At 49.0% G+C, this 22729-nt stretch overlaps 1 pseudogene; it reads right to left on the bottom strand.

The window, feature by feature from the left end:
- Window positions 1–274: 274 nt before the first annotated feature.
- Window positions 275–18746, bottom strand: LOC123278165 (equilibrative nucleobase transporter 1-like; annotated as a pseudogene).
- Between the last annotated feature and the right edge of the window lie 3983 nt (window positions 18747–22729).

A 22729-nucleotide genomic window follows, 5' to 3' on the forward strand; every position in this document is an offset into this window, starting at 1 on the left:
CCAACTCCAGACACTCTCATTTTACAGATGGGAAAACTGATGCTCAGCCCAGAGGAGGGTCTGCTCAAGGGCCTCCAGCATCAGTGGCAGAGATGGATCTCAGGTCCAGGGGACGCCCCCACCCCACCCCGTCTCTGCACTTTCTCCCAAGGCTCTCTAACCAAGGCTTTGTCGCTGCCACTCTCTAACCAAGGCTGTGCCTTTGAGGGAGAGCTGGGCACCACCTCCAAATGCCAGGGGGCATAGCTGAGGCCATGACAACCTCACCCTTCACCTAGAAATTTACCTGGTGGTACAGGGCCCAGGCACACATGGGCTTCAGGGCCAAAGAGGCCTAGAGAAGCAGGTGACACATCTCCTCTCCCAGCACAGCACCTCCCTTCGGGTCAAGGGTCTGCCAAGGCCATGTGCTTCCTGCTCTGGGACTAAGGAGAACTTCCACAAGCTTTTGCTTTGGGTCTGTATGGTATCAATCAGCTTGGCATTGACATTCTTGTCCTGCCTATCAGAAGTCTCAGCTAGTAGTTACGTGTCTTCTTTTTTTTAAGAAAAAGTAATGTCTGCTTAATACAAGTAGCCTGAGTGAGCAAAGACTTTCTGGATACGAGGTCCTCAAAGGTAGGGGAAGATTAGCAAAAGCATCCGCAGAGCTGAAAATGGAAGGCTTCCAAACTAAGCGATTGCAGGGGGGGCCTTCTTTCCGCTGGCACTCGCCGTACACCAGGAAGGGGTGGATGAACGTCAGAAGAGTGACAAGCACCAGCATCACGTTCACCTGGAGGGGGACAGGAAGGAGTGAGGTGAAGTCCAGGAACTCTGAGAAATGCCCACGACTAATGAGGGGACCAGAATTCTGCCTAGTTTATCTTCCACTTTCCACTTAGACACTCTGGTGCCCTGGAGGAAGGACTGTGCGTTACGTTTCATTCTGCCCTGTGGAGCCAGGTGGGGAGGGATATTGTGCCCATTTCATGGATGAAGAAAGAGAGGCCCAGGCGGCATTCAGTGACCAGCTCAGGGTCACAGAGGAAGCTGAGGGAGGGACCAGGCTACATCATATCTTCTGAATATTCAGTTAGGGTGCTCCGATATCACAGCCAAGTAATTCTCCTCAGTCTTTCAGTTCAGGGCTTTTTTTTTTTTCTCCCAACGACTGATTTAAACTCCTGTTCTACACTTTGCTGATCTTTTTAAAATGAGGCTAAAGGGCTGTGCAGTGGTCAGAACACTGAATTCAAAGTCAAAGGACTTCTGCTCCTTTGCTGTGGGCTTCTGAACATAGAAGTCACACAACCCAAATCTTTGAGCCTCTGTTTCTTCTATCTCAAACAGCTGGAGAGTCGCACCCACCTCCCAGGGCTGGGCGGGTGAGCATCCCTGGCGGTGTGGGGATGCAGGGGTGAGAGCACAGAGTTCCTGCCACTCATGTCAGGTGTGGAATCCAATGCACGTTGCATCCCTAGGGCCGAGGCCAAGGTCCGCCTGTGCTCATCGCAAGCAGGAAATATCTTTGAAGTCTTAGGTTTTCATGAATCGTTGCGAAGATTTTGCGTTCTCCTCTAGAATATGATTACTTGTCTCCACACACATAAAACAATATTTTCTCCCCAAATCTCTTAAGAACGTGGGCCCCCTGGGCAGCCACCCCATGATAGCCCTGTGGTGTCAGGTACCCACAGCAAAAGGCAGGGTGTTCCCACTGACCCCTGTGTGAGAAGAAAGACCAAGGATGTACTCGTGTGCAGCAGTGTTCCTGCAGGAAATACCTCAGCCAGATTTTGGGCGCCCCCTGCTGGGTGCCCATTGAGTCACCCCGATCCGGATGTCCTTGGTGGTCTGAGGCCCACAACACTCACGTCGAACGGGTCATTCTGGAGGGGGCCCTTGATGAAGGTGAAGATGAGGAACTGGAGCAGAGACACAATGGCTGACAAGGCCGTCACTAGCCCAAAGATCTTCCCAAAGTGCTCCGGAGGGAAACTGGGAGAGAGACAAATGGGGTTCCAGTGAGACTCAGGGACCCTCCCTCCAAGCAGGGCCTCATCTGGGTGGGCCTTTGTCAGCTACTTGCTCACAACTCCCCTGTCCTCGGCCTGCCTTCACCCACCCTCACCCACACAGCCCTGTCCCCTTTGCCTTTGCTCAGGCTTTCGAACCACAGAACACAGAGAAGTTATTGTGCTTGACAGTTGGAAAACAGCAGGGCCCCTGACACGAGCTGCACCCTGGGGAAGTTGCAAGAAAAAGATGAACACAAAAACACATCACTATATAGCAGATGATGTGTGCACCATCAAATGCAGCAAGAATAGAGTGCCCAGAGCACAAATAAGGGAAGACACTTTCTTTCCAGCTCTTCCCTGGGAGTGTTGGAACAGAAGTGGGCCTCGGAGGGTGAATAAGAGTCCACCAGATAGATAACAGAGGCAGAGGGAGAGCTGATACGAAGGCTCAAGTACATGAAAGTTCTACTCCTCCGGCCAGCCTCACCTCCAGGCACCACCCTCTGCACCTGCTCCCAGACCCTGTCTCCATCACCTGGCCATCTCAGGCCCATCAACACCTCCCAATTTCTGTGCCTCCAGCACACTTCCCTTTGCCCCGTGTGTCCCCCGTTATGTAATGCACCCCAAGCCCACTTACGCAAGGGTCAGGAAGGCAGCATTGCCCCCATAGAGGAAGGAGTGGCTGATCACTTGCAGGATGACGGTGACGTACTGGAGGGGGAGGACAGGGACTGAGGCACAGAGGGCGAAGCCCAGGCACAGCCGAGACGTCAGGGCCAGAGAAGAAAGAGTGGAGCAAAGGGCTACCGCCGAGGCTGAGAAACCTGGTCCAAAAGGGAAGAGGAGGGGCTGCCTGCAAGCAGGCACAATGGAGGGCAGGAAGGAGGCAAGAGAGATCTGGGTAAAGGGAGGAGCCACCATCCATCTAACTTTCCAGGCAGAAACCCAGGGGGTCATCCTCGAATCCTCTTTCTCCCACATGCCCCATCTCCAGTCCATCAATGAATGTTGATGATCCACCTCCTAATTATCATTGAAATGCATCCACTCTTCTCCATCCCCACCAACTCATCCTAGTTTTAAACCACCATCACTCACTCACAGATTACACAGATTACAATGGCCTCCTAACAGGGCCACCTGCTCTGGCCACTGCAACCTGCAGCCAGGCAGTCTGTATAGCACAACAGGTACTCACAAAAGACAGGGATGATCCAAACAGCCATGCAGAGGGACAGCTGTCTTGGCTGTCCTGCAGCCCCGTCACGGATGACTAGGCAGCGTGAGAAGAGTGAGGAGAAGGCCTTGCTGGGGAGCATCCTCGGGACAGAGAGTCACACAGCAGGAAGACTGCAGAACAGGGCATGCAGTATGTGGCTTTTATCTGAGAGTGAAATTATGTCTATATAGTCTGTCTTTAAGAAAAAGATCATTGCCTAAAGACAGAGGGAACGAATAGGGTACAGGGAACAGAGAGGAAAACTAAACTTCTTTGAATGTATACTGTTTCATGGTTTTGGCTTTGGGAAAATGTAAATGTTTGATATACAAATGTTTAAAAATTCAATTAAATTTTTTGGGAAGAGAACAAGCAAAGCAATCTTCCAAAATCAGGAACAAAATGAAACCAAGGAACATAACTTTATGTCAAGTTGGTGATTCTTAAAACAGTAATTTGACTGTACATCTTCTTGTGGGATATATGCTAAGGAGGAGAATGGAAGGAAGGACGGAAGGACAGAGAGAGAGAGGCACAGCATTCAGCAACAGTATTGTTATTAATAATACCGATATTGCTAAAACCAGTGACAATATATAAAACATATTTTTAAAATACTATACATGTGTGTGTCTGTATAGTATCGTTAGAAACTAAGATTTTCAGAGGAAGAGAAAAAGAGAGACAAATGTAAAATTAAGGAAGTAAAATTTGAATTAAAGTATCATTATTAGGCATCCATGATGTATTTTTTCTTCCAAAAATTTATGTACGCTTTAGCTCTATCCAAAAGCAATGACAAGCCAGGAGAATTAGAAATGCTAGCATCCAGACTACAGTCTTTAAATACCATTTCCCATTAAAGGGACCCAGCATTACTTGGAGAAATGGCTGGTTTCAGGTCTGGGATAGGAAAACATACCTGATCAGATGGACGTGGACATCTCATTGTGCTAGAAAGTAAAGACACTGTCTAAAACGAATCGGATGATGTCTAAAGGACACAGATACTGGATTGGTAAAGTTCCCAATGGCCAAAGATGTGATGATTTGAACATCAAAAAGAATCGTGGTGAAAATGGATTGAAACACATCAAATATATTTAAAATGAGACTTTGAAAGAGAAACAATGAGTAGTCACCCCTGGAGGTTGCTAGGGCATCACTTCATTATTCTCAAAACTGGTAAAAAGAAGAAAAACCAAGCTTTTATGCCCGGGTAACAAAATAGTTAATAAGGGGAAGTTTTCCTTTCTAAAGGAATTCTCACTGTTGAAAGCAGAAGGAAAGATGGAAATAGGAAATCACGAGTTGGCAACCCTAGTAAAATAATGGGTATAGGCATTGATCATCAATGGCTGCTACAATCATCAGACGCACAGTCGATGGGAAACTTATAATAAGTGGATGAGACTGACAATGTCTGAGCCCATTGATCAATCTTAACATGATAAGAACAGGACAATAGGTACCAGGGGCCTGCTGACGGGAGCCCTTAGGAAGCCCACAGCTCCACCTCTGAATTATTCTTGCCAAAAATATGAAACTGAGTCTCCTTGAGCTTCCAACCTGTGTGTTTACAGGAAATACCAATAGAAACATTTTAAATGACACCAAAAGAATGCCAAATCCAAAATGTGGAAATGTGACAGAACAAATCACCCCCTTTCTTCAACAAATAAACAAGGACAAAAAGCATGTGGGAGACGATGCTTATAGGTTTAAAAAGACATAAAAGGCACATCAACCAAATATACTGTGTGGCTCTTAATTTGAACAAATCAACTATAAAAAGACATATTTGAGACAATTAGGGAAATTTGAGGAGACTGCATAGTAGATGGTATTAAGAAATCATTGAGGGGTGTTTTTAGATGTGATAATGATACTATGGTGATATTCAAGTAAAAGAGGACTTATCTGTTAGAGCTATAAACTGAAGTATTTACAGATGAAATGGTTTGATGACTGAGATTTGCTGTAGAATACTCCAGCAGGGTAAGAGAAGCAGGGCAGGGGAGTCAGGGAGGGGTGTAGATGAAAGTCATAGGAGAAATGTTACTCTCTACTTTTGTCCTTCCACATCCCCAACCCCTGCAGGTTAAAATACCTCAGCACCCCTCTGTTCCTCGACAGATGTCCACGGAGCCTGTCCAAGCTCCTCGGCATGGGGCACAGCCTGCCCCTTCTCACAGCTCTCTCTCCAGCCCCTTCCATACTCCTTTTTACCCTGGCCAGCCTGAATTACCGTTTTTTTTGTTTTGTTTAGTTGTTGCTGAGGAAGATTTGCCCTGAGCTAACATCTGTGCCAATCTTCCTCTATTTTGTATGTGGGTTGCCACCGCAGCATGGCTGATGAGTGGTGTAGGTCCACACCTGGGATCCAAACCCACAAACCTGGGCCGCTGAAGCAGAGTGTGCTAAACCTAACCAATACACCTCCAGCCAGTCATTGAATCCCTTTAAGGCAGTCCTCGGAGTCCTCAACATTTCCCCCTCTCCTTCACAACCTTGACCCCGCCTTCAGCCCACCGTATTCTTGGGCCACTCTCCCAGGGCCCTCCTCTTCATCTCCTCACTTCTGACTCATCCTTCAGGTTTCAGCTTAGATGACACTTTCTCCAGGAAGCCTTCCCATACACCGATCTCATCCTCATCTGGAACAGGTTATGTGCCCTTATTGTGTCCCCACAGCCGCCTGTGGGTTTCCTTCATGGATTGTAATGCCTAATTACTTTCCTTTCTCCACTCTCTACACTGAGAACAAGGACATATCTGTCTTGTCCATTGTTGAATCTGATCTATGTCTGTCCCATAATTGGCACTCAGCGACTAGTGGTTAGACAGACAGATGGATGGATGGAGGGAGGGAGGGAGGGATAGACGGATGGATGCAAGTAGAAAAAGATTAAGAACAAAAGAGAAGATGGGCATGAAGGTAGATGATCTCTCCTCTCCTGGTTCCCTGATGCTCCAGAGCCCAGGTGTCACCTGTCTTGCTCCCTTTCTTCTGGTACCTCTGTTTAAGCTGGTCCATGAGCAGACCATTCCAGGGGGCACAGAGCACTCTGAAGACCTGAGTGATGGCAAAGACATTTGTTTAGATGCTGACTGCAGAGGGCAGAGAAGGGTTGAGAGATAAGAAATTTCCAGGACTGCCTTACAGGAGGGGACCCTCCCACCCTGCCCTACATGACCATCCTCCCCACATCCCTGCTCACACCTTTCTCTGGAGCACATAGCCCTACTGGGCTTAGCACCCCGTACCCCTCGAGGTTCCAAGTCCCCAACTGGGATGCACAGATGGGATGACTCCCAGCCCCGCCACATACCTAGTGCCCTGTCTCCCTTGGCCAAGGTGGTCAACAGAGAGTTGAGGGTGCCGATAAAGAGGTAAAGCCACAATTGTATCATACACAGCCACATCAGGTGCCAGGCAAAGTGCCGAGAGAAAGCGTAGCTCCAGAAAGAGTGGAGCTCCTTCTGCTGCCCTGGATCTGGGATCTCTGACGGAGAAAGGAGGATCTGGGCATTAATTACGAGGAAAGTGGAGGACGAGGGTGAACAACAGTGTAGAGGCCTTAATGGAACACTTTGAGGTCCACGTTCACCTTGTATTCTTACCTCCCAGAACTCATCCGGCGTGCTCTCTGAGCTGCCCACAAGTGGCACATGCTCACCTCTATGCCTTTGTCATCCTGGCCCTACCACCTTCAATGACCTTCCCCATGTTCTTCTCATCGACTGAAATCTGGTCTGTCTTTCACAGTTTGATTTCACCGACACTTCTTGCACTAACACTTTCCTGATCTTTCTCAGCCAGGAGGGTGAAAAAAAGACATGGAGAGGAGAAAGTTAGACATGAGATCAGAGTTAGTGGCTGACAGCTGTTATCTCAGCTGCTCTGCATCCCCTCTCTTTCGGTACCAGGATCCTGGTTTCTTCTGGAAATCTTCCCCTGCCCTTTTCATCATGGTCCAGATGGGCCTGTGAATTAAGCATTCTGTTCTTCAGCCAGAGTGGACCAATCCGATCGTTCTCCCTAGAGAGGCAGACTGGCTGTGACTTTTGACTGGGACCCCCAGGCGTATCCTGGTTCTGCTCATCCTGGAGCCCGGAAAGTTCATTTTTCCCTTGATTCTGTGAGCTTCCCAGAATCCTGTTCTTGTTTCTACCTCAGGAAGTAGTGGTTTGTGATGTTTGTAACCAAAGACCCAAAAAGATGAGGAGGCAACAGAGGCGATGATGGAAATGGAACGGTGAGAGGGCAGACCCAGGAGACCTGCAGAAATGAGGACAAATAAGGCAGACTTAGGACTGAAGAGTCGGGGGACAGGGAGGAAAATGATGGAAGATGGAATTCAGGGGGCAGTGTGATAATAACATGAGAGAAAGAAGAGAGGGACAGAAAGCAGAAAAGAAACAAAAGTCTTGGCCCTGTCCAGATGCTCTATAAAGTGAGAGGGTTGGGAAGACCCCACAGTTCCTTTCTCCACCTGACCTTTCCTGATTGACTCTCTAGGGAAGCTCTGGAGGTGAGGGGCCAGGTCGGCAGCCACGAAGACAAGGTTCTGAAGGGGAACTGGGTTCACCAGCAGGGCTCACCTTCCTTTGTCGAAACGAACTCCGACTGTCCCTCCAGCTCTTTGGACTCCACTGTCTTCTGCTCCTCCTCCCTGCTGTCATTCCCAGAGCACAGGCTGTGGAAACAGAAGACCCCTCAGCCCAACCCAAGGGCTGTGAGCTGAGCCTGAGTCTCAGGCTGAAGGGAATAGTGCAGGGGATCCCCCGTTTCACAGCACAGTGAAATCACCTCTTAACAACCCCGAAGCCCAAGTCACAGCCAGACCAGTTAAAACAGAGTGTCTGGGAGTGGCAGCCAGGCTTTCAGATTTTTTGAACATCTCCGAGTGATTCTGTGATTCTGATACTCAGCAAAGTTTGGGAACCACTGGAGGCGTGGGCAGAGTAGGAGAGGCTGAATTCACATCCCCGCTCTTGTTCTTCCTGGCTGTGGCAACACGGCTCAGACATAACCCTTCCGACCCCTATCTTTTGCATTTGGAAAATGGAGATAAGGCTATCTATCTGAGAGGATCATGGTGAGATGAAATCAGAGAGCACGTGGAATCTGGCAGACAGTAAGTGAGCAGCAAATGAAAGCTCTCCCTCTACTGCTTGTTGGGAAGAGCTGCCGAAAGGGTCACATTTCTTCACTTCCTCTGTTCTCCACTCTTTGCGACGGAATTTTGCAGCTCTGACTGTTTCCCCATCCCCTGAATCTGCACCGGGGCTTGTCAGCTGCCTCAGCCAAGAGAACGCAGCAGAAATGATGCTGTGCCGATTAAAGCCCTGAACTTTAAAAAGCTTGTGCATTTCTGCACTCCCTCTCTTGGAACCCTGGAACTACCACATGGACAAGCCCAAGCCAGCCTGCCAGAGGATGAGAGCCAGGTGTCCCAGACATCACTGTCACCCCCAATGACCTCCAGAAAATAACTCATGTGAGTGAGGTCATCCTAGACAAGCCAGCTCCTAGCTAGCCCACTAAGGATGATCAGAGGCAAGAATGAGCCCTGTCAAGATCATCCCAGTCTGTCTCTGATCAGTAGAACTCGTCAGCTACCCACAGACCCAGGAAAAATAATAAATGCTTAAGGTTTCTGGCCACTGAGTTCTGGGGTGTCTGTTATGCAGCAATTGCCAACTGACACACCCATTCTGGTCTTCCTCTCCTGTGACAGGTTTCCTCTGCCCTACTGTGACCACGACTTTCCCATCCCCTGCTTCCATCCCAGGTCACATGGGGGGCTCTGGCCCACAATCGCTAGATCATAGTCCTTACCCATAGCGGTAGTTGGGGGGCAGTGGGTAGGCGGTGGGCCCCGGGGCAGCAGGAGTAAAGTGCACCCAACATGCCAGACACTGAAGACAGAGAAGAAGAGGAAGGAGACCCTGAGGCTGACGCCCTGTTCATAAAGGAGCTGCAGATAAAGGAGGGAAAAAAGTCAGTGTAAGGGCCAGTGCCGTGGCATGGTGCTTAAGTTCACATGCTCTGCTTTGGCAGCCTGGGGTTTGTGGGTTCAGATCCCATGCGTAGACCTGCACAGTGCTCATGAAGCCATGTTGTTGTCGCGTCCCACATACAAAATAGAGGAAGACTGCCATAGATGGTACCTCAGGGACACTCTTCCTTAAGCAAAAAGTGGAAGATTGGCAACAGATGTTAGCTCAGGGCCAATCTTCCTCACCAAAAAAAAAAAGGGTAAGGAAATTCTGACACATGCTATAACATGGATGAACCTTGAGGAGATCATGCTAAGTGAAATAAGCCAGTTATAGAAGGATAACTACTACATGATTCCATTTGGATGAGGTCCCTAGAGCAGCCAAATTCACAGAGACAGAAAGTAAAAGGGTGGTTGCCAGGAGCTGGATGGAGTGGGATACTGGAGAGTTAGTGTTTAATGGGGACAGAGTTTCAGTTACACGAGATTGAAAAGAGTTCAATCTGGAGATGGATGGTGGTGTTGCTTGCCTAACGATATGATGAACTTAATGCCGCTGAGCCATACACTTAAAAATGGTTAAGATGGTAAATTTTATTCTATATATTTTACCACACCAAAGAAAAGTCCGGGTAAGAAGCAGGAGCTGGAACCCCAGTTTCTAAGAATGAGTCTTGGTACAGGCTGTTGCCTTCCACCCTGGAAGCTAATTAATTACACCTCGTACACACATAGCCTCCCTGTCACCCCAGGGCCCAACCAGCAGCAGAGGAAGCAGCGTATTATCCATCCCCACAGCCTTATAGAGCCTCCTAGTGAAGTGAAGCTTCTCAGAGATCTTCCAGCCTGGTGTTTTTTGTTTTTTTTTTTACTGGCAGCAAAGTCCTTTTGTTCAAACAAAATTTTACACAGAAATTCAACTTATGAAACACATCAGTGGGGAGTGGCTCTGTCATCCTCCCCCTTATTCTCCTTGGTGACCAACATAACATCAAAGGGAACCCCTCAGTGTTCCTCGACACCCAGTTTGAAAACCGTTGATCTATCCCAACCACCTCACTTTACAGAGGGTGAAACTGAGGTCCAGAGAGGCACAAGGAATTGGTCAAGGTCAGAGTAAGCAGCAGCGAGGTCAGATTAAACGGAGATCTCCAGCTCCTGCTCTGGCACGCTCTCTCTCCTTCCAATTCCAAAGAGGGAAGAGAGAAAGGGAAGCACATCCAGGGGTAGGAGGAAGAACCTGGAAAGTGGTTCTTGTACGAGCAGTAGAAAGGCTTGAATATGTGCCCCAAGGCTCAGCCTGTGGGCGACCCTCCAAGCCCAGGTGTTCACAGTACCAAGCTAGTTTCATATCTGGATAGTGACTCCCAGAGATCCTCTTCTCTTGCCCCTGGCCCACAGGCTGTGCCAGCTGCCTCTGGCCTAACACAAAGCCCAGAGGGAAGTCCCAAGTTGGTCAGCTTGGGGTGTAAAGGACTCATATTCTTTTATTCCTTTCACTCATTCATCCTTAGTTTGCTAGCTTTTGTCCTCCAGCTTGTTGCCTCGTAATCACAGAATGGCTGTCACAGCTCCAGCTATATTCAAACATTCAAACATCTGCCACAACATTCAAAGGGGAAGGGTGGAAAGGGGGACCCAGGAGGAAGGCTTTCTTTTCGCTCTGCTCTCATCTTCCAACAAGGAGAGAAATATCCCTAAAGTCCTCATGAATACAACCCCTTCACCTCACTAACAAGGACTGGAGAATATGCCCACCTCTACTCTCATTAGCAAGATGGAAAGCAACTGCCTCAGTTGGCTTAGATCAATCAGGATTCATCCCCTGGGCTGGAAACACCACTGCCCAGATGAAATGTTAGCAATGAAGAAGGGAGAATGGCTGTTAGGTGGGCTACTAACAGCACTGGCAACAGCCCATCCCCCGATCACTAACCTCAGCCTTTAGGAGAGCTGGAGAGGACTCTGTGTCTGCCCCTGCTTCCCCCATGAGCCACCTCCCATCTCCCTGTCCAACCCAGAAACTCACAGGCACAAACACCCCACTGCAAAGGGCCCCAAGCCTCTGCCCAACACTGGCCCAGGCACATCATGGCCATGCCTTCCCTTAGCCTCCGTGCAAAAATCCTACAAGAGTGTGAAGAAGGAGTTTAATGGTTACAAGCTCAGCCTCTAGAACCAGACAGGCCTGGGCTCAAGTTCAAGTGTCATGTTTTCTAGCTGCAGAAGCGTTGATGGAAAGAAATCATGCAAAGTTCACAAGACAAGTGTCTGGCAAATATTAATGCTCAATAAATGTTGGCTATTACTATTTTTAATCGTTTTTTTTTTAAGATTAGCACCTGGACTAACATCTGTTGCCAATCTTCTTCTTTTTTCCCCTTCTTCTTCTCCCCAGAGCCCCCCAGTACATAGCTGTATATTCTAGTTGTGAGTGCTTCTGGTTGTGCTATGTGGGACACCGCCTCAGCATGGCATGATGAGCGGTGCCATGTCCACGTCCAGGACCCGAACCAGCGAAACCCTGGGTCGCCTAAGCAGAGCATGCAAATGTAACCACTTGGCCAAGTGGCTGGCCCCGCTATTTTTTACCTTAATGACAAAGAAGACTGCCGAGGAAGAGTCAAACGCTCCATTGTTGAGAGTGATGATGGTTGAGCAGTGTTTGCCATACAGGTTTCACACCTGGAGAGCACGTGACCAGCCTGAATCACTTATTTATTCATGAAATAAATATTTCCTGTGCACTCACCATATGCCAGGCCTTCATGATACCCAGACTCACCCTCCACCCCAGGAGCTTCCACCCTGGCCTGGGCCAACCCCATTTAAGGTAGCCAATGTAGAAAAGTGCTTCTCCCTCCTTCCACCCTCCCCACCCTCCTGCCAGGTGCCTGGGATGAGGGCAGGCTCACACCTGCAGGTTGGTGATCAGAAACAGGATTCCCCCGACGGTGAGCATGGGCATGGCCAGGAAGAGCAGCAGGGCTGATTCTGGAACAATCAAAAACAGAGGTGGGGCAGTATTATAGTGCAATCCAAACAGGGAACCCCAAACTCTGGCTCCCACTTGCTCCAAATTTCGAACAATCCCGGGGTCAGGGCCCTAATTCTAGCATCCTTCGAGGGTCTTAGGGTACTGGTCAAGGCTCCCCCAAATGTCCTTGCAGAGGTCTCCTGAGCCACCTTCTTCCCCACCAAAGATGGTCCTTGCTCTATGGCAGACCTGGATGATTCCAGATAGACTCGAAGTGAAGACACTGCTCCCTTCTCTCATTCAACCACAAACAGCCCCTTCTATACATCCTTGACTCTGTGAGGAGAGAAGTCTGGACTCTGCCACCAAACCCAGCTTCTTATTCACTGCATGACTTTGAGCTGGATTCCGAATCTGTGACTCAGTCACCCTATCTGTGAAATGGGAATAACAGTCCCTGCTCTTCCTGCCTTATGGGGTGTGTGAGTGAGAAAATGGGACAGACTCTTTCCTTTGTTCATCAAACTTGAGCACTTCCTTCATGGGGCATTGTGCTTGGCATTGGAAATGAAGGATGGGTTAAGCATACTTCCTACCCTTGAACAGACTGACCTGCAAACAAACTACTATGATAGGTCTGGGAAGTGTTGGACTATAACAGAACTAAAATGCCGGGAGTCTGGAGCCCTTACTAAATTAGTCTTTCCAAACTACAGACTTCTGCCCACTTTCCTGATTTGGGCCATAACCCATGCCCATCCTATTATTTGCTAAAATGTTTTCTTTACGTTGACTCCCTTTTACCCAAAAGAAATCTATTATCTTTAAAGGAAACTTCGTATCACTACTGTAAATGAAAAGCAACTCGTGTTGCTTGTCAAAAATAGAAATGAATTGTAAAAATAAATACAATGAAAGGAAAACAATGTTATTAAATTGTAACTAGATGCAGTTGCCCTCGGAACGTTCCAAGCTTGAAACCTGCTCCTGCCATAGTGTTAAATTCATACCGGCCCCATGTCAAGACTTTCGTTCATGAAATCAGAGGACTGAAAGAGAAATAGAAAAAGAATGATTTTTCCACCAGACGATTCAGTGCTTAACGTGGCAAGGTTGTGCCTCCTAATGTCCTCTGAAGTAAGTATTGTTCTATACCTTGAGAAGCACTGTAAAGTGCTCATTTTAGACTATTCACACTATTTACCATTCAATTTCTGTCTTTATAAAAGGTACCTCTCTCCTAATGCACTCTCCTAAGGTTGGGTGAGATTCCTTTCACAATTGGGTCACTGTGGCCCCAACACTTTTTCCAAAAACCGAAAGCCCCGTTTTATGGAAGAAGGGACAACAACTGCTCAAATGATTCACAAGGTGAGTCAAACATACCTATCCACCACCTCCACATTCAGCCACTTGGAAATCATTTACAGGCTCTTAGATAACATAAAGCTGGTTTGATGAGGAGAGTGGATTTAAATAACTGGTTTGAGGTGCCAGGCTATCTCATGAGATCAAAGACGCTCAGCCCGTGTTTACGGAGCACAAATGGAGACGACCTCATGATGCCATACGGCTTCAGCAAAGCACTACACACACAACAGTTATGTACTTTTACTTCCTATCCCCAAAATTGAGCCATGCGATCTGACACTGGGGAGAAATATTAGAAGGCATCTCTTGGCCAGCATAACCAAGATGCTAGGAGAGGGCATGGCCGGGGAACCCAGGCCCACTTCCCACTAACTTGCTCTTTGGCCTTGGGCAAGTCTTTGCAAGTGGTCTCTCTCTAGCCTCAGTTTTCTCCTCTGCATACTGGGGGAAAGCAGGAATAACCCAGATTGGAATTCCTAGACTTTGGGAATTTTATACATTTATAGACCAGTAAAATTTGTAAAGGAAACTTTTGACTACCTAGGATCATCAACTCTTACCCTGCTGAGTAAGGATATTTTCGAAAGCAACTGTCATTCATATTATCATTTCGTTGAAATAAGAGAGAGAGAACATTTTAAGACACAGAAGAGGAAAGATGTAATCTTTGGAACAAATTCTTCTCTCTGAGGCAATCCCTCCATTGTCCTTATTTGTTGCATTTCTCAGTAGGTGAAACTGTTTTCTTAGACCAGTAATAACTTTCTAAAGGATTCTTTCAAGCTCAAAGTCTGTGGCTCTCTGATAACCGTGGGGGGTCAGTGTGTCCTGTCCATCACCTCGGCAACTGTCCCACCCAGCAGGTGCCCCTGAGCTTGTGTCCCTCCCACCCCCCTGACAGCACTCACCTGCAGAGGTGAAGGCTATGGTGAGTGTGGCAGTGGTGTACAGAAATCTGAAACACAGAACAGGGGATGGAGGATGTTGTCAAGGAAAAGGAAACCTGGGGGACAAAACCAAGAATTCTACTCACCCAATCTCCAAATTTGGCACTAGAGTGCATTCTCAGCCTAGGGGTTCAATGGGCATGGATGCCTCTGGACCCCAGGCTCAGAACCAGGTGCCAGAAGCCCGGATGTGATTGATATTTGGCCCTGACCTCACAAATGAGGGTTTTTGGCTCCTCTCAAGGTCCAAGGCTACACTGGGAAATCCTGGGCAATGAACTCAGCTAAGGATGCAATGAGTTCAGGAGAAGGTTACTGGGCTTGGCCAGGACAAAGTGAGTGGAGCCAAGGCCCTCCCACTTGGGAGTCCCAACAGGCCAATCCTTTGGAGAAAGGGGTTAGTGCCTGGTCTACAAATCAAAACCTTCAGTCCTAATTCCTACTCGCTGTGTGACCTTGGTCAAGACACTGCCCTTCTCTGGGCCTCAGTGGCCTTTTCTATAAAGGGAAATGATTGGACTGACCTAGAACCCAAGCTTAAAGTTGTAGGGTTCTGTGATTATAGAACCACAATCCAAAGGTTATGGGGATCTTCTAGCAGTTTGGGAGTGTTATAAAACATTGGGTAATAAAAGTAGTGCCTGTGTGATATAGTGATTTAGAATAAGAAATGTCGATTTGGTCCTTGTCCCTAGTCCCTATCACAGGACTTCTAAAATCCTTCAAATTACTCAGTGATAAGAGCACTAGGAGCATCTTTTGTTCTACTGAGCTGACTCTGGGTGGACTCCTGGATGGCTCCTGGAACAGGCTGGTCACCAGAAAGACCAAGCCATAATTAGAAGATTGGAATTTTCAGCCCCACTCCCCACTTCTCTAGAGAGGAGAGAGGGGCTGGAAACCAAGTAAGTAATTAATCATGCCTACTTGAGGAAGCCTCCACAAAACCCCTATAGTAGAGGGTTCGGAGAGCTTCCTGCTTGGTGAACACATCCACATACTAGGAGGGTGACACACCCCAACTTCCCAGGGACAGAAGCTCCGGGGCTCAAGACCCTCCCAGACCTCACCTACATATCTCTTCATCTGGCCGTTCATCTGCATCCTTTATCACATCCTTTAATAAACTGGTAAATGTAAGTAAGTTTTCCCCCGAGTTCTGGGAGCTGGTCTAGCAAATAATCAAACCCAAGGGGGAGGAGGTCATGGGAACCTCTGCTGTGTAGCCAAGTCAGACAGAAGTTGTTGGTAACCAGGGGACACACCACTTGCGACTGGTGTCTGAAGTGGGGGCAGTCTCGTGGGACTGAGCCCTTACCTGTGGGATCTGACTCTATCTCCAGGAAGATGAGGTCAGAATTGAGTTAAACTGTAGGTTACCCAGATGTTGTCGCAGGACGGCTTGTTGTGGGAACACCCCACAGACACACACATTTGGGTGTGAAGTATCGTGTGTAAAAGTAAAGGAGAAACACAGGAAGGAAGACTGAGTTTTTCTTAACACATGGAGGCTGGAGAAGAGGGAGGAGAGGGAAGAGGAGGAGAGGGAGTCAAACACCAAGAGAGACGAGATAAAGTCATTATGTGCCAAGCACTTAAAGACCAAGGGACCTGGCTATTTCCTGGCCCAGCCGGTCCTCCAGTCCCTCTGACAACTAATCTCTCACAAGCATGCCAGGGGCTGCTTGCTTTGGGTTCTATCAGCTCCTATCAGGGCACAGCTTATCACTGACCCAGGCCAGTTGGAGTGGCACCCTGGGTGAGCGAGAGCAAGTCCTTTGGCCTCTTTGACTCATCTGCATGGGAAAGCCCACTGCCTTCCCTCCAGCACAAGGGGACCTGATATCCCACCACTGCAGGTCCCTGGAGACCTCATAGGCTAAGTCTCTGGGGAATGACGGGGGGGTGAGGAAGATGACAATTAAGTCTGAGCAACCTGGCCATGAGGCCTTGTAGGAGCTATAGACAAGGGTCCCCAGGATGAAGGCAGAGTGACATTTTTAGGTTTTGCTAATTTCATAACCCCGGGCCCCAGGCCAGCCCTCACAGAAAGCCTGTCACATAGAACACACATTCACACCTAGCAGACAAAGGAAGCAAGGAAAGGGAAGTAGGGGTGTGGGAAGAGAGCAGGTCTAGCCAACTTCACACTCTGGGCTGTTTCTCACACAGCTGCTGAGGCAGTGCCCGGCAGGTCTGCCCAGTTGCCTGGCCCGAGACTCCTTCCAAGAGAGGCAAATGCCAGAAGAATTCCTGTAGCTCGTCTCCACCCAGACTGGGCCTTTGGGACTTACATGGCTATGAGGCGGGCCACAGTGTTCTTGAAACGGTCAAAGATGTAGCCGGTGGGGAACGTCATGAAGTTGTTCACGAAGGATGTCAGGGTGAAGATGAGCGAGAACTTCTCATCCTGGGCTTTGAAGTCTGAGGCCGGAAAGGGGGATCTCAGAAGCCAGAGTGGGTGGGCCAACCTCCCATTCAGCCCAGCCTTCATGCCAAGTGGGCTCCCAGCCTGGCTCCCCTCCAAAGCTGCCTCTCCCATCTTGGACAGCTGGCTGGTGGAAAGTTCTCCCTTCGGTGAGCTGAAATGTGGCTGCCTCTAATTACCCCTCAGGAGCTAGTACTTCCCTCTCCAGGCACCTCCTAGACTGAGGTTGAGGGGTAGGGGACAGGGGAGGCTGACACCTCCTTTCTCTCATTGTAGAAAGGTTGGCAGGGTGGGCAGGGGATGGAGTCCTCCCTACCCCTTCCCACCAAGTGAGAACCAGCCTCAGCTTCCTAGAGAAGTCATCACTCCCTTACCAGTCTGTCCCGTGGCATTGCCCGTCAGTGTGGTATTGCCCGTCGGCCTAGCATTTGGTTCATACAGCTCCTCAAAGTAATGCTCTGTCTTGAAGACAAACACCAGCGACACCCAGCCGAAGAGGATGCCTACAAAGCCAAGACATTCCAGCAGCCACCACACTTCAGTGGAAATGAAGTTTGAAGATTCAGAAGGCCTCTCCCTTGGAGGGTCCGGATCTTCCTAGCACCACCTCCACAAACCTCCCACCTCCCATGTCTTATCATCTTTCATCCCCACTTCCACATCACCTCAGTTCCACACGGGCACACAGCTGCCACCAGAGGCCAGGGGCTGGCTGACAGCCCAGTACCAAATCTTCCAAGCACTGTCATCAACCCAGTAAAAGCGCTGGCAGCTGCCCTAGACGAGAGAGGAAGGGAGAAGGTGGGCTGGAGCATGGGGCAAAGGGAAAGCAGGAGGTAGAGCTGGAACTGTCCCTGTCTGATCCTCCTTCTGCCTGCTGGGCATTTGACTTCTCTGCTGGACCATCATGGACACAGTCCTCGTCACCCAAAAGGTTGATCCACAGTGATCAGCACCATCACATTCTATGCATCCTCGTGACACACTCATCCTTCTGGCCCTAACAAGAGGTGGGACAGGAGTTTCAACCCCATTCTAGAGATGAGGACCCAGGCTCATAGTCCTGCCCAAGCCATACAGACAGTCAGAGGCTGAGCAGAACTTGAACCCAAACCTACTCATCTAAAGCCTTGGCTCTTCCCGATGCCTAGGCAGCCACCTTGCTCTCGTGCCCAGGTGTCCAACTCTTCCCAATTCTTCAGTGGATCAGAGAACAGAAGCACAAATAAATCTGCAGCATGCTGAGCACTGACTTGGGTCACAAGGGGCTCCCCATTTCGATCTGGGACTGCTCTTACCCAGACTGTGCTCATGCCTCAAATCCAGCCTTGACCCTGGCTGACACTTCTGGCTGGGCACTGGATGTGGTAGGTAAAGATGAGGTTATGGATGGAGACGAGTCTGCCCCAGTAGCACATCTGCCAAGTATACTGCAAGGCAAGATAAAGGAGGAAAAATGGGATGCCCCTCCTCAGGAATACACATGACGTTAGCCCTGGATCTTGAAGTCTCCACAATTCATTCCCCCACTCCCCAACCCAATCACACAGCCATTTGAAGACTGGAGATCAAAACGTAACTTCTGTTTCCGCTTGACCCTCACTTCTTACCCCCTCTTACCCACCTCTAACACTTCTGTGAGACTCAGCCCCTGCTGACGCACCCAGGGTCCTCAGTGAGGAAAATAAACAGTGACACAGAGGCTGGGGACATCCCCTCCCTGCCTTCCTCCCCACCCCTGGACTCAGCCTCAGCCACAGGCCACTCACCTGAGCTTGACTAAACGTCATGGCTCTCACCACCACAACAAAGCGGCAGGTCTTGCATCCAGGGATGCCCACCTGTTTGACAGTATCCTCTTCCTTAGGACACTGAAAGCCCTTGTCCTCCTCTTCTAGGGCTGAGACTGATTTGACAGCCCCCTCTTCCTCAGGGGCATCTTCACATCCAGATCCTCACCCCTCCTATTCCTCAAGCAGCATCAGTCCCTCCATAGGAGCCTCCATTGTCGCGTGTTCTGGCATCTCCCCATCCTAAGGCAGGATCTCCTCTCTCAAGGGGCTCTCAAACTTGGACGTTTCAGTCCCTGGCAGAGAGAAAGTCCAACTGCACCCCCTCACATCTTTTCCTGTTCCTCTCTAGAACCATGGACAGTTCCCTCCTAGCCCTAGCGATCAGAATGCTCAGCCTTGCAAAGAGAGGAACCTAGAACCAAGCCTCCATGAGGATAACCTAGCCTCCCACATGAGGTCACGGCGTGAAGATCAAGGACTTAGCATCAAGCCATTGTGGGTTTGGGTACTGATTCCATCATCTACTAGCTTTACTTCATTTGCAATATGGGTATACAATACTACATTCCTCATGGGGATGCTATGAGGATTAAAGGAGATAATGCATACAAAATGCTTAGCACAGTACACTAGGTGAGCTCAAAGTAAAAGAAAGTCATTATGGTGATCATCATGGGCATTATCTATAAAGGACAAAATTGAGAATGTCATAGTATAAATGAGGCTGCAGATATACAGATGCCCCGAGGAGTCTCTCTAACTCCAGGTTCTACAGTCTCTGTCCCTTTAAATGCAGACATCTTGAAATAGAGGACGGCCAGCAAAAGAGATGGCTTTGTGACTCTGACCCTACATACTCTAGAAAGGAGGAGAGGAGAGAAAGAAAGACTGAAGACTAAGGAGATTTACCCAGATGAAGAGCTGAAACTGCCCAATACAGAACAGCCAGAAGTAGGGAGAGTTTCATCTTGGCTTTTTCCTGAAATGGGGAACATAGTTTGTCAAACACACACACACACCCCACAGCCACACCATTAGGGACATTGGGAGTAAGGTAAAGAAACAGCAGACGTGAATAGAAGCCAGGATGGGCCAGAAAAGCTAATGCTGAGCCCAGCCTTTGATTCTCCAAGATGCTAGCCCATCTTTCTGAATATAATGAAGCAGACCATGAGGGGCAGACAAGGTTGGCTTTCCCGTGGACCTGAATGTGAAGAGGGGAATAGTATTTTTATGTTTTGCACTTAATAAGCCCCTCACAGTCTATGAAACAAAGAGAATCCAGAAACAATGATTATTGGCCTTCCTAGGCCACATAGCGCTTAGAAAGTGGGTTCCCTCCTCAAAGCTCAAAAAGCCACAAATGCATCTCTGGTTCCCCAGACAAAGAGACCTTTCACATAACTCAGAAGGAATGTGACAGGCAGAGGATGAGAATTCCTGTCCCTGCTGACACCCTTGCAACCTGACAGCCACACACAATCCCAGCCAGCCCTCCAGAACCTCCCAGCCCAGGCCAAATGCCTCCCAGGAGATGAACATTTACTTGGAATAACTTCCACTACACCAGAAAGTTCTCACCTGCCCAGAAGTCTTCCCGGGTCCTGAGGAATTCCCAAATCCCAGATCTTCTTTCTCTCCATCCCACAGTGACATTTTATATAGGGACTTTGGAGGAAGTTCCCCAGAGGAAGGAAGGTTTTCCATAGCCTGAGGGAGGTGGGAGGGCTGATAAGAACCCTTCATTTCTTCACGTCCCTGGGGAGACCACTCATTACCCTCCGGCTTCTCTCCTGTCACCCCTTTCAGGAACCTGGGAGGCCATTCTCAGATGTCTCAGAGCCAGTGGTTCCTATCCTGTACTGAATTTCAGACTCTCCTTGGGAGCTTGTCCAAAATGCATGATTCTCCTGCTTTATTGGTGGGAATGTGAATTGTCACAGACATTTTAACCCTGAAGCTTCACAGTAAGTGTGCCCCAAGGAAAGTTGGAGTGTGGACATGATCATGAGGACTTAGCAGAAATGAACATAACTGTAGATGAGGGCTGGCCCCTCAAAGGAAGGTGCAGAGAAAAGGGGTGTGGGCAGCTTTGGGAGTAGTTTGGGACGACCAAGTAGTGGGCACTTGCAAAGGCCTAACCCCAATGATCTCCCACCGCAGGGAGAGAAGGGGTACGATCCCCACACACAAGGCCCATCTCCCTTCCCTGACTCTGCCGTCACCCCTCATCTCCACCCTCAGGATGGTGGGATAACACCACCCCAGGAGCAGCCTCCAGAATAAGGCCTTGTCTGGAGATCTGACCAGGAGACACTTCAATGAAGACAGCAGTGCATTCTCCAACCAGGAGACCCACAGGCATTCCCGGTGAATCCAGCTCTCAGGAGCCTGGGCTGGGGCTGAGGGTGTTCTCTGAGGAGGAGATGGAGGCAGCAGTGTCCTGGAGGGGCCCTCTCCCCCAGCCCTCCCCTTCCCCACACTGGGCTGGTCCTTCTGTGGGGGCATCAGCCCATCCTGGTCTGAATCCGTGTGTGTGAGCCTGACGCTGTCCTCCCACAGCTGAACTAAGTTAGCGCTTCTGTGTGCTAGACTTCGGGTTGACATCAGTACTAATAAAATAGCTAACTTGTCTCTCCTGCATCCTGGTGTCCTCAGCACAGTCACCAACATAATCACATGGACCCACACACCAACACTGCTGAGCTTGCTGTGATTTGTTATTAATCCTATTTCATAGAAGAAGAAATGTGCAATACATGGAAATTCAAACTGGAACCCATGCTCATTCCTACCACTACGTTGCTTCCTTAATGACTCTGCATAAAGGCCCACAGTTAGTGACAACTCACCATTGCAAAGCAGAGGGTTATATGCATTACAGATGTTGTCTAATTCAACTTTTATTTTATTGAAGAAGAAACTGAGGCTTAGTAAGGCTAAGAAAAATGAAATGTAGAACTAGGACTCGAACCCAGAGCTTTGTGACTCTGGTGGCTGGGATCCTGACTTCTGTGCTATGTCTGTCCGGGAAAAATTAGGACATTCCTGGGCACCTTCTTTTCTATATGTGTTGGGTTAAACCAGGTTCTGCTGCAGTAACAAGTAGGCTGCAAAATCTCAAGGTTTCCTACATACAGCAGGTCAGACAGCCCCTTCCATCGGGTAGCTATGCCTTCAGGGACACGGGGACCCCCAGATCCCTGTGGCAAGGACAGTGAGAACAGGAAGATCATAGGGGGTCATTTAAAGGCCAGGAAGAGACTTACATCATTTCCTCCCACACTGCATTGGCCACATCCAGTAGCATGCTGCAGAGCCCAACTTACGCGAGGAATACCAGGAAACACAGTCTACCTCTGTCCCCAGCAAGAAAAAATGGTGACCATTGCACTCTCTGCTTCCTTATCTCCTTTTCAATGGCTTCTCTTCTCCGCAACCGCCCTCTCCCCATGCCCACTGACAGTGACACACATCCTTGCCTTCTGTGTTCCTTCTCACAAAACCTCGTTCTCGGCAAGTTACCAATCAACCTCCCAGACGCATTAAGACATAAGGCCCTTGGAGTTTCTTCTCCTAAGAGTATTTGCTTTTTAATCAAAGGCTATTCAAGACTGAAAGGCCTTAAACAACCAAAGGAATGAATATATAATGGTTAAAGCTGAGCCCAATAACAGACAGTGCTGGATATTTGAGGGACACCTTATCTACACTTGCCTGCCTCAAGCAAGCTTCAATCTGGAGAGGTCTAAGCCCCCTCCTCTCCCTGTCCTCCCTCTACCTCCAGTCTTGGCTGGCAAGATATTGGGTGACTGGGATTGGCTAGAACCAAGTCCCCAACAAGGAGTTAAGTGGGCGCTTGCCATTTAGCCGAAATCCCAGTCCCAGAGCTCACTATGCAGAGCTTCCTTTACTGCCTATCCCTCCCACCCCTGAAGGCCAGATTCCACTGTTCTTTCAGAAGCAGAGTGTCAAGAATT

Source organism: Equus asinus, chromosome 17 (genome assembly GCF_041296235.1).
Source record: "Equus asinus isolate D_3611 breed Donkey chromosome 17, EquAss-T2T_v2, whole genome shotgun sequence".
Lineage (NCBI taxonomy): Eukaryota > Metazoa > Chordata > Mammalia > Perissodactyla > Equidae > Equus > Equus asinus.